This window comes from Phascolarctos cinereus, unplaced genomic scaffold (genome assembly GCF_003287225.1).
Source record: "Phascolarctos cinereus isolate Bilbo 61053 unplaced genomic scaffold, phaCin_HiC Scaffold_4;HRSCAF=312, whole genome shotgun sequence".
Lineage (NCBI taxonomy): Eukaryota > Metazoa > Chordata > Mammalia > Diprotodontia > Phascolarctidae > Phascolarctos > Phascolarctos cinereus.
Window position 1 is genome coordinate 475,039,259 of NW_027555847.1, and position 12,898 is coordinate 475,052,156.

Here is a 12,898-nt window from a genome sequence, read left to right on the forward strand (position 1 = left end):
GAATTAAGGTGGTGGCCACGTAAATGCAGAGAAAGTGACAGTTATGACATGAATTATAAAGGTAAAATCAATAAGACTTGACATGCCATTGGACATGAGGGATGATGGAGAAATGATACAGGACAACAGCTTAACAGGATGCACGGTAGAGCCAAATGAAGATTCATTAAGGATGGGAAAGACCTGGGTAGGTTTGTAAAGCTGCGGAAAAGGTGTTACTAAATAGGGAGAAAACTGAAGATCAAAGTTAAATAAACAGAAGGAAGATCCAAGGGTCTATCTCCAGGAAATGGGTTGGAATCCTTGTGCACAGGGACTGTCCTGGAGCAAGGAGAAGGGCTACCTCTTTGTCAGGGAATGGAATAAGGAGTAAACAATGGAAGATGATGTAGAAGGAGTCTGAGGAATACGTGGGAGAACAGGAGAATTCAGGACAGATGGCTTCTGTTTCTTTGGCAGATCACGCAATAATGTCCTCTGCTGAGAATGAGGGTGAAGGAGTGGTTGGTTGCAGGATGCCTGAGAAGAGAAGGTTTAGAATAGACTGTGGGAAGTGTGATAGGCAGTCATTTAGGGGTGAATAAAAGGACAGCCACACAGCAGTGAAGGACTAGTTGAGATTATATAACATAAACGTGTTGCACATCCAGAGATAAACTATAACTGGGATTGGGGAAAGGAAGTGGAGTTCTGGACTTTACAATGGGGTTTGGTTTTTAATGTGTTAATGACGTTATTATGAAATGATACTGGTAAGGGCAAGCATATGCAGATGTGCCTATAAAATAATTTAGATGATGCTTAGGAACAGCTGGCCTGATTGTTAATAGTTTGATTGTATTACAGAAATTATGTCACTGAATTAATGAAAAATAGAAGTTAAAACAAGAAGAGTACTTTAGATCTTTTGGGCATTAAATAACAAGATGTGAGACAGTATATTGTTTAAAAAAAATTCACAAAAAACCTTTTGAGTTCTGCTTTATCTTTAATCCACAGGGCCTGATAGCAGTGTGGGAAATGACCAGAGTGAGGCATGTGCTTCTCATCACAGTATCTGTTTTGAACTGAGGCTTTGCCGTCAGAATTCTTCACATTAGAATGACTCTGGAAAAGTCATTTGGAAATATCAACAAGGATTATTAGCCTAGGCAGTTCACTTCAGTGCTGGTGAGTTCAAAAAGAAAAAAGGTGTCACATAGCTACAAGGCATCATCTTCCCAAAATAGGACACACAAGTGGCCATCATTTCACAGAAGTATACACTTAAAATCATTTCTAATTGATGCAGACACTGAATAAAATGAATCTTAACTAAATGCACACAGAAATTACTTTACACATTTACATTATTTTTCATTTTATTCATATTTTCTAAGTAAAATTCATTTTAAATTAATATAAATCTTTCTCATATAAGCTTATCCTATAGTCAGCAGAGGGTCAGGCATCTGGTAGGTACTTAATAAATGCTTACTGACTGATTGATCAGGCATCTGGTAGGTACTTAATAAATGCTTACTGATTGATTGATCTTTACAACACAATTGGCCATTAAGTACAGACAAACCTCTCAGATGTTGTGGGTTCAGCTGCAGACCACCTCAATAAAGAAATATCACAATAAATCAAATCACATGAATTTTTTGGTTTCCTGTGTATACATGTTTACACTATACTGTAGTCTATTAAGTTTGCAATAGTATTATGTCTAAACAAAATGTACATACTTTAATTAAAAATAATTTCGTGCTAAAAAATGCTAACCATCATCTGAGCCTTCAGGGAGCATTAATCTTTTTGCTGGTGGAGGGTCTTGATTCAATGTTGACCGCTCCTGACTAACCAAGGTGGTGATTGTGTGACAACTTGTTAAAATAAGAAAACAATGTCATAGACTGACTCTCTTTTCATTTGAACACTTAAAGGCCATTGTAGGGTTATTAATTGGCCTAATTTCAATATTGCTGCGCCTCAAGGAATAGGGAGTCCCAAGGAGAGGACAGACTTAGGGAAATGCTGGTCAATGAAGCAGTCAGGACACACACAATATGTATTGATTCGTCATCTTATATGGGTGTGGTTTGTGGTGTTCCAAACAATTACAATAGTAACATCAAAGCTCACAGATCACTATAAAAGACATGATAACAACGAAAAAATCTGCAATATCACAAGGATTACCAAAATGTGACACAGAGACATAATGTGAGTGCTTGATGTGGGAAAAATGGCACCCATAGACTTGCTTGACAAAATTGCCACAAACCTCCAATTTGTTAAACACACACACACACACACACACACACACACAATATCTATGAAGCACAATAACACAAGATATGCCTGTATTCCTTAGTGTGGTCCAATAGTGTAGTTTGGACTATAACATGTATTAGATTCTAACTTTCCTCCAAATACATAGTTATAATTTCAAATTATAACTGTGACTTCCTTTAATAGGCATTTTAAAGCTATTATCCAAAGATCCTAGAGGCTAACCCAATAAAACTATCTGGAACCATACACTCAAAAAGTTTCAACATTTGACACTGGATTTTCTGTTAATTATCAGATAGCCTATCCCTCAAAAGGGGTTAATTTCTCAGGTCAGTGCCCCATGCCTATTCACAATCTAATTTCCTAGGCCAAAATTCAGCAAAGAGAAACTATGACCTCATACTAACAACCAAAAATCATTTCTACTCTCTCCACATAGTCACTGAATAAGAATAGATCTTGATGGAAAGAAAAACATGTCTGATACTTAATAACCTCAGCATTCCAATCACTGAACATTCAAATGAGCACAAACCAGGGAGTAGATTAAAAGGATCAAACACCTTCAAGTAACAAAAAGTTATATGTACAACATCACAGAATCAAAAAACTTATAGATTTAGAGTTGGAAAAGACACTGTAGATCATCTAATGCACTTCCCTCACTTTATACATATACAGAGACCTAGAGAGGTTGTGATTTGCCCAAGGTCACACAGGGACAAGTAAAAAAGCCAGGGTATGAAGCCAGATCCTTTGACACCAAAAGCAACATTTCTGCCACACCAAAGTATGCCTAATTCATCATTTCCCAAACAATCTGCCATGACACTATTTGACTCCTTGATATCATTCCCTCCTGCTTTCTCCTATTTAAAACTTTTTAATTCTCTTCACTGATTTTATACCAAGAGATTATGGAAACGGTGGTGTCAAGGGAGGACAGTTAATGCATTACTGTGTATGCACAGGTATCTGTATTTATCTTTATCCATCAATTACACTGCTTAAGAAGTAGTATAGTTTAAAAGACAGTAACTTGGACTTGGAGTCAGGAAAATCGGACTTCAAGTTACCATTTCAGATACATTCTAGAGGGCAGATCATTTAAAATGGACTGGAATGGGGAGAGACTTCAGAAGGGCAGACCCACTAGCATGCTATTACAAGAAGTAATTTGTCTATGGTCATATAGTAATAATGATGAGGATGGTGAGGATAACGATAACTAACATTTACATAGCACTTACTATGTGCCAGGAACTGCTCTAAGCACTTTACAATTTTCATCTCTCGTTATCCTCACAAGAACCCTAGGAGTGTCTCATCGAAAATGAATGTATTCATTTATTTATTCAACAAATACTTTTTAAATGAATACTACATGCAAGGCACTGTGCTGTTGAAATAATAATGGTGATCCATGCTGAAGTACATTCATGGAAATATACAAAGTGTCTTAACTAAGAAGGTACCTGAAAATACACTTCAGTAAAAGCTAAAGAGAAAGACAGATTCCAAAGTAATTTCCAGGGCTCTGCCCAGCCAGGCTTCATCCAGCAGTGTAGTTCTGTCAGGCTGCCAACAATATCCTATATTCCAGTCCAACATTTGGCAGAACATATTGCCTTTATCATATGGAGTGCACAAAGCTTAAAATCATTAGTTGCTTTTAGAGCCTTGTTTGTATTGTCCAAAGTGTTCGTTATCAAGTTAGTTATGATTGGGCAATTCCAAACAACCAGTATCTCACACTGTTAATTCAATTCACACAAACATTTACTCATTCAATTCAAACAAACAGAATTTATTAAACCCTTACTATGTGACCTCTATAAATGTCCCATTGCAATGTTTCATAAATGTCCAGAGGCAATTTCAAGTTCTTAAAAGACATTACCAGGCAGTCCAGCCAGCAAACTCTGAACAGTTTAGTCTACTGTCCAGAACCAGCCTATTTAAAGTACTGAATGGCTTAGCCTTCACAAGGTTGACCACTATATTATGAACAAAATTTTGGAGGCCCATTTCCTCCAAGATGCCACCAAGGCAGCAAAGGGAGCATTTGAGACAAAAGCTAAGTCAAAGACCAGGAAAGTCCTGTTGAAGGGTATATGTAGGAACAGAATGAAGAAAACCACAGTTGTAACCCAGCTTCTGGAGACCCTACAGACTTTGATTTCACAGGAAGCCCAAGGAGCCCAGGAAAAGCTTCCCTAGGAAGAACAAATCTGATCACTTTGCCATCACTGGTTTCCCTTACCATTGAGTCTGTGATGAAGACTGAAGACATCACCCTGATATCCATATGGATATCAAGGCCAATAAACATCAAAAGGCTGTAAAGAAACTGTATGACATTGATGGGATCAAGTTCAACATACTACTCAGGACTAAGAGGAGGCCTATATCCCATCTGCTTCAAACTAAGATGCTATGGATACTGCCAACAAAACTGAAATTGTGTAAGATACACCTAGCTAGCCTGTTCCACAGGCAATAAATATTGCCATATAAATATTTTAAAAATTAGCCATGAAACTGGCAAAGATACAAAACCTACCTTGCCCAGTTCTCTCCTCCTTTTGCAAGGAGAGTGGTAGAGTAGCAGAAACTGAGGCACAGGATATTAACCTCATATTTTTGAAGTTTTCTATAAACACTAAGTTAACTACAGGGAATCCGAATCCACGTGTGATCTTTTTTCCAACAACCCACAGGTTGATGCAACTAGAAACACTCAACAATTCCATTCTGTTGATATTTTTGTTATAAAAGAAACTAGAAGTCATATATCCTTAGAAAACAAGGTGGCTGGTCATGAGGAAAGACTCAGGGATAACAGATAGACAGCCTCTAAATAACGTTAGGGTACTCAGGACATTAAAGCCAGCAGAAGGGGGTATATCCTCTTGGGAGGACTTACAGAAAGCCTGAAAGGGTTTCAATCTGCACCTGTGGAGGGAGCAGCAACATGACTGAGATCACAGATCCATCTAGGTATCTTCTAGGTGGAAGATCCTAGGCTAAGTGCTAGGAGATACAGCCTCTACCCTCACTCAAGGAATTTACCATCACCAGAGGAGGGGGAGAGGATATATGTATGATAGGAGAGGTTCTGTATGATAAGCTCCAAATGAAATGAAATATAAAATATGAAAATGTCCTCTGAAACACATGAGCAAGACAATAGGAAAGCCGTAATAGCCTAAAGAAACTTCAATTGCCCATTATTCCATAATCTTCTTAATTGTAAACACCATACAACTTGTCTGTCAGACTCAAGGTAAATGAACTTTGTTTAGAAGGACAGATAGCTCCAATTTGTTTTTGTTCTGTTTGACCCTTAAGTTGAAGAAACCCAGCTCTGCCTCTGGCCCTGGGGCCACTGGCCTTCTCCACTATTTTCCTGGCACTCTTAGGGATTGTTGTAAAATCCCAAAGAGCATGGTAAGAATAGGAGCAGAATGCTTAACCATCTGCTTGCCAACTGTGAGGTATGAGCCCTGGGGCTAATGCAGTGCCTTCCCTTAGCGATCTCTTTCCTTATCATCATAGAGGAAAATGGAATATGGATGAGGGAAGCTTTACTTCAGTTCCACCAGCTATAGGAAGGCTAGGAACAAAAACAACATGCATGGTTTGGGGTGGGTGAGTAGTACCATGCAGTTAGGGGTACAAAAAATGTCTACGTGTGGAGCAGTACTAGAGAAAACAGTGTGTGGTGTCTGTATTGATTCTGCAGGCCAAGGAAAATAGTGTAGTAATATGGAGAATAAAAGATCCAGAGTCGAAGGACTTAGATTTAAGTCTGAACACTTCAACTTCTCATATGGATGACTTTGGGCAAGTTATCTAACCTCTCAGGGACTCAGTTTCCTCATCTGTAAAATGAAGCTGCTATTATCAGATGGTCTCTGAGGTACAATGAATCTAGTTGTGTGATACTATGTGTGGACCTTTTTTTCCTCCAAAAAATTTTACAAACTAAATTCAGCAGACTCTTTGTTTTTCTAATTCTCTTCTTTCAGACAGGTGATTTCACTAAATTGACTTCCTGAGATTCTAATTCTAGAAATCTATTCATGATCTGGATTAAAAAAAATCACAACAAAAAGATAAGAGATGAACTGTTTTCCTTTTGATCATCAATCTCTTTACAATAACCTCCAATCTATTTAGTAAAACTGTCACCAAAAATAATAGATCTTGAAGCATACTATAATTCTTTCTGAAAAAAGACTATTAAACATATGAAACATAAATTCTGTGTAGGATATCTATCTGAAACAAAACACTCTGCATTACTACATAACTCTTAAAAGAGTTCCCGTATGCCTGCGTATTTTTTAAAGCCTTATCTGGAATAGACCAATTTCGAAACCCATTGATCTTGCCTTGATGCATACAACATACCGAGGGATTCTTACTAATTCTTCCAAAAACCTGTCGGCCTAAATAACTTATTGTTTCCTCTGGATTAGGTAGTCACCTTTGAACTTTTCTCTAAAGTATTTACAATTTTAGAATCACAGCTTGATGCCAGTTTCAAATTGTTTAATTGTCCACATGTTCTCTATTTTACCACCAAACAGGCTGGAAAAAAAGGAAGTAATTTGTTTTACTTATTGAGGCTTGCCAATAGAAAGATCATGTCTTGGAAAGTTTTAATTCTTGTGTGACTTTCCTAAGAAAACAGAAACATTTTTTTTGCAAAAACAACAAAAACCTAGTACTTTCTATGAATTTTAGAGATGATTGGATTAACAACCTGTGTTGCTAAATCAACTGTGTGTTTTTTAGTTCCTTCTCATAACCAGAAGGAAGAAAATGTAAAGTGATAGAAAGAAATCATTCCTGATTTTAACCTCTGCTAATTTCCTATCACAAGGAAGAAAATCACTGAAGAGGACAAAATAGTATTGCAGAAACTCAAGGCTGACAGGAAAAGGACATTATAGGCTTTAGCAATCCTTATCTCTATCCAAACTATAGTTAATAATGTGTCTTCTCGAATTAATCCGTAAAAGCTCAAAATTCACTCCTTTTGGAGAAGATTCACTTCATAATTGACGATTTTAAAGGGCCAATATTAAGGTTTGTCTCTTGATAAATGAATTACAAGCTTATTTGAAAAAAGCCAAAATGATCTCTCAACTTTTTGCAAAATATTGCTTCAAAATATCCTTGATATTCAAAAATTTCAACACCTTTGAAACACCAATTCGGTCCTATAAGTTACAAGGTAAAAACAATGGATGCATAAGGGAAGGATTTGAATCAATAATCTTCAGAGTTTTCTGGGAGACAGAAAGATGATTATAGGTAAAGGTATCATTTTACACAAGGAAAATCAAGGTGTCAAAAAAAAAAGGTAAGGCTTTCTCTAGATCAAGTAATGATGGACCCCCCAAAAAAAGGCTCTAGATAGTCATGTTTTCATTTATCCGTACACACTTCATAAGATCATATATTTAAGAGCTGGAAAAATCTTTAGAAGCCATCAGTTCTAAACCTTTCATTTTACAGACGAAGAAACTGATAGAAGAAAGGGTAAGTGAATTATCCCAGGTCATACAAGTGGTAAAAGAAAGAAGTGAAATTTGAACCCAGGTCCTCTGACTCCAATCTTTAGGGCTCAAACACTCTGCAGTAACTTCAGTCCAAGTCATCAAAACAGAATAACTTTGGCTCCCGGGTCAAAGAGAAAAAAAAAAGTAGAGCAAAACATTAGTTAACTGAAATGCTTGAAGTACACAGGTTACTCTACTTAGCAAAGCTTTCCAGTTAACTAAGATTTTATCAGGAAACATGTCTTTTGGTGAAAATCCATTCTTAAATCCTCTAGCATTTGAATTCTCTAGCAGCATTACTGCATATGCTGAAATATAAATACAGAATGATTTTGTTGTTGAGTCGTTTCAGTCATGTCTAACTCTCAGGTGACCCTATTTGGGGTTTTCTTGGCAAAGATACTGGAATAGTTTGCCCTTTCCTCTTCCAGCTCATTTTACAGATGAGGAAACTGAGGCAAACAGGCTGAAGTGACTTCCCCAGGGTCACACAGCTGGTGTCAGAGGGTTTTGAATTCAGGTCCTCCTGATTCCAGGGCCAGCACTCTATTCACTGCACCACCTAGCTACCTTACAGATTAATTAGATAAAGACATATAGATACCTTTCTTAAATGATTCAGCATCTTGGATTTATATCAGTATCTGTAGCTAAAGAAAGAGAGACAGAGTATTGGGCTGAATGTACACTAACCCAAGGAGGAACTCTGGAAATTGATTTTTTAAAATACATTCCTGTTAAGATTTTGTTTTCCTACTATTTCTGTCTTTCTGCTAAAAGTAGCAAATGAAATTCAAATTCATTGAAGGTTTCTTTTATTTGGGCTTCACTAATAAATGTTCTACTGTATTATGAGAAGGGAAAGAAAGAGGAAGGAGACCTTTCATCTAATATGCACTTGATAATCACATGAAACATTTGTCTAACACCTTGGCTCTCCCAGTGAAAACCTGGCCTACTGTAAAGTCCAAAAGCATGAAAGAATAATAGAAGAAAATATTTAGAAGATTTCATGCTGTTAATTCCCTTTTTTAACTTTGGAAATTGGGCTGAGGCAGCTAGGTGATACAGTGGCTAGAGCACTGGGCCAAGGGTCATAAAGACCTGAGTTCAAGTATAGCCTTAAACAAGTACTAGCTGTGTGACCCTGGGCAAGTAACTTAACCTAGGTTTGCCTCAGTTTCCGCATCTGTGAAAATGGAGGTAATAATAGCAGCACCCCCCCACCCCGGTTATTGTGACGATTAAATGAGATCATTGTAAAGTGCTTAGCACAGTGCCTGGCACAACAGGAGGCAATATTTAAACAATAGCTATTATTATTGTTGTTGTTATTATTATTATTTTTATTGAGGCAAGGAGGGTTAAAAACAGAGAGTCAACTAGTCCAATCCACTCTCCTTACCAATGAGGAAAATGCCCAAAGAAGTTAAATGACTAGTGTAGGGTCATACATCTGATTAAAGTCAGGGCATATCTCCAGATTCCCAATCCAATGCTTTTCCCACTATGAACTGCGATATTCTACTTTCTCAATAAATGTGACACAGTCTGCTATTCCACACAGCACCATCTACTGCCACAGCACTATCTTCGCTTCCAAGAGCCAATAATGTACTTTTCTTAGCTATTAAATTATTCAGGACTAGAAAGCTGTACTTTTCAAGAGCAGAAGATGAACCTGAAAATAAAAGTTTACTTTCTTGAAAAAAAATTTAAATATAAAACTTCTTTGAGAAAATTTGCATAGTTTTCCTTTTAGAAGGAAGGCCTTTTTTTCCCCATTATCCACATAATTACTAGACAGGTATTACATTCTAGCAGTTTCAATATAAGGACAGGAATAAAGATACTATGGTTTTATTTTTTATTCTCTTAAATATGGTGTGATACTTTAAGCAACTCACTTAATATTCTTATGGTAACAAATTCTTTTTGACTGAGAATATTACTATCAACCTACATAAGAAAAATACTCTGAGACCAGTTTAAACTTATAAGCAATAATGCAACTTACTAAAGGATTCAGGAGCATAGGCAAGAGAAATACTGTCTAGTTAGATTCTTTCCAATTTCTGGGACCCTTTATACTGCTAGGTGCCTAGGAAGGCTTTGTCTATTCATTCTTTGAGGATGCTGCACTTAGGTACCAGGGCAGTGTACTGCTACAGTAATGTACCTTTAGACACTAGGTAGTTGATCCTACTTTACCAGGCAGTAAGAATATGCAAATCAACATTTCACTCTAAAAAAGAAACCCACAGTATCATTAATTTTGATGTAGAGTTAGCCACAAACATATGTGGGGGCACAGCTAAAAGGGTTTGGCACAAACAACAAATTTCCAAACAGCTCCAATATATTTCACCAGCTAAAGTTGACTCAATTTTCATTGATTACCAAGAAGTTAAAAAAAATTACTCCTATCCAAATCATTTTTATTTTTAATTTGATCCTGATGTATCATATGTTTGGTTTAAGCCATTACCAGCTAAAATAATATACTGAGATATCATCAATACAGAAATCTAGCTTGTCAATCAGGCAAAACTTGGCAATAAAGTTAATAGTTTGATATCATATTTGGCTGACCACAGGTTGTGATACCATATATTAAACACAATAAACAGAATCATAAAAGTGAACAAAACAGAGTTGAATAGAAAAAAATTAAACAAAAGATCTTTGTTATCAACAGAGGGAAACCAAGGAAATATCTTTTGAATTGAAGACTCTTTAATCTTACTGTCATAGTCCCTTTTGAAAATAGACCAGTCAGTAGCCCTTTCAAAGTCAACCGCTGAAACAGTCTCATGTAATGTTGTGACAGATGTGTGCCAGATTTTGCATAGGACATAAGTTTAGCCCCAAGGAAAAGCCCAGAGCATGCCTACATCACAGGCAGAATAGAAAAATAAGCACATTTATCATATTGCTTATTCAATCTGCCTAACAACCTGAAGGGGTTAAACAGCACATTCCTCACAGTCTCCCTTGCACCAGGTGTTTTCTCTCCACTTTACTGAGGAATTAAAGGACGCACCAACGATCTCTTCCTTCCCCATAAAGCTGCTTAAAGGGTAGTGGGAGGCGGCGGGGGGGCGGGTTGAGGGAAGGCGTCCCTCTTCTTTGCACTATCCATGTCTAGTAATAACAATAATAGGACAGAAATCCAATGCTCAGGCAGCAAAAATCCCACAGCATGGATATGTTTTATTGCCTAGTTACTGAGCGATCTGGGGCACTAGTGAACCAAAGATAATTTAATTCTCCTTCAAATTTGTGTGCTTTCAAAGAAAGCATAGACATTTGAGACCATAATGGGCGGAGGAAGGGGGACAACTTCGAGAGCCCCAGGATGTACAGTTGCTGCAACCTCCCAAATAGGGATGGGAAGACAAAGCAAGCTTATTATCATTGATGTAGTTTCTTCAGGAATATTTAGCATGAACGATTCAATTTTCTTTAAGGAATAACCACAGAAACCAGGCTAGGAAAGTAGGTCTGAAGCTCTGGCTACATGGTGATCCCTTCCCCCCTCCCAGATTAACTTCTGAAGCTGTAACTTCAAGATCGGGGGTTGGGTGGGGGTTTTCTAAACATGTAACTGCTACTAACACACACACACACACACACACACACACACACTCTAAAGAAGCCGTTTTCTCCTGCTTCTTATTGAAAGCTGAAAACTTCAGCTGCTTGACCTAATAACCGCTACCCCTTCCTCCGAAACTAAATCAAGCAAAACCAATAAAGACAGGACAGAGGTGCGGAAGAAAGGGGGGTGGGGGAGTGACCATATCCCAGAGAGTGACCGGCGGTTGATCCGCATTATTGCCACCCGCAGATTGGAGCTGGATGCTACCCTGGAGCCGGTACTGGCCAGCTCGTAGAAGGGGTACGAACACAGGGGTGGAAAGCGAGGACCTGGGGGGAGGGGGCGGGATCTCGCTGGCTTTTGCCCTGGATCCCGGGCAGCGGCGCCTGCCGCCACTGGAAACGCACGCGCCGCGGCGGCCGAGGCAGAGGCAGCTGGGCAGCTGTGCGCTTCCCCGCCATCCCCTGCTTCCAGGCTCGCAGGCTCGCTCGGACCGGGAGCAGCCCAGCGTCGGCGGCGCGCGTCCCCTACCCCCCCCCAGGTTCCCCGACCAAGCCTCACCTCCTGCCTCAGCAAACACGTCCCCCGCAGCCTCCCCGGAGCCGCGGACTAACGAGCCCCGAAGGCAGAAGTGGAGCGAGAGTCCTCCTAGGAGCCGCCGCCTCCTCCAGTGCACGAACCGCTTCCTCTAGACCCTGAATGAAACTCCCCAGAGCTGGAGCCGCCGCTGGCAGAGGAGAGAAGAGCTCGGCAAAAGCGGGCCCTGCCCACTGGCCCCCGTACCCGCGGGGGAGCGTGGCGGCGGGCTGCTGCCGGCCCTCTCTGAGCCCTGCGCCCCAGCTCGCAGGGAGACCGGCGGTGAGCAAAGTGAGGGCCGGCGAGGCTCGGGACGGGATCTGCAAGCTTGCAAAGCCCCGGCCGAGAGAGATAGCGATCTTGGCTTTTATGGCCTCCTTAGCTCGTGGCGGCAATGGTTTGGTCCACACCGAAGTGGGAGGGCTTAAGGGATGTTTAACTGTGCAATTGAGGGAGGGAACTTAGTTTGAGTTGGGGCTGTGGCGTGTGGAAGCTTGTGTGTGCACAGTGTGGTCAAGCTTTATTATTGTTGTTATTGTTATTTTTATTATTAATTTCAAAACAGGACACGGGGAGCTCAGAGTTTAAAACCCTTAAAAAACACACAAAACAACCGAAATGACAAAAGGTAAAATTCTAAGGGCTGGGGTAGCCTGCCCCAGTTCAATCAGTCAAATTAACCAGTCAGTAAATTAACATTTATAAAGCACCTATTATGTGCCACGGATTGTGCTAAAAGCTGGGAATACAAAAGAAAGATATAAAACAGTCCCTAACTCTCAAGGAGCTCACAGTCTAATGGAGGAGACAAGATGCAAACAGCTATGTCTAAACAAGATAGATACAGAATAAATTGGAAATAATCAAC

At 39.4% G+C, this 12,898-nt stretch overlaps 1 protein-coding gene across 2 annotated transcripts in view; it reads right to left on the bottom strand.

Annotated features, from left to right (window-relative positions):
- The window catches only part of FAM110B (family with sequence similarity 110 member B), a 193,553-nt gene extending 181,178 nt beyond the window's left edge, over positions 1-12,375 (bottom strand). For both annotated transcript variants that reach the window (XM_021005950.2, XM_078153407.1), the window contains exon 1: positions 12,016-12,375. The gene's annotated coding sequence lies outside the window, so the exon portion shown is untranslated. The remainder of the gene's footprint in view (positions 1-12,015) is intronic.
- Between the last annotated feature and the right edge of the window lie 523 nt (positions 12,376-12,898).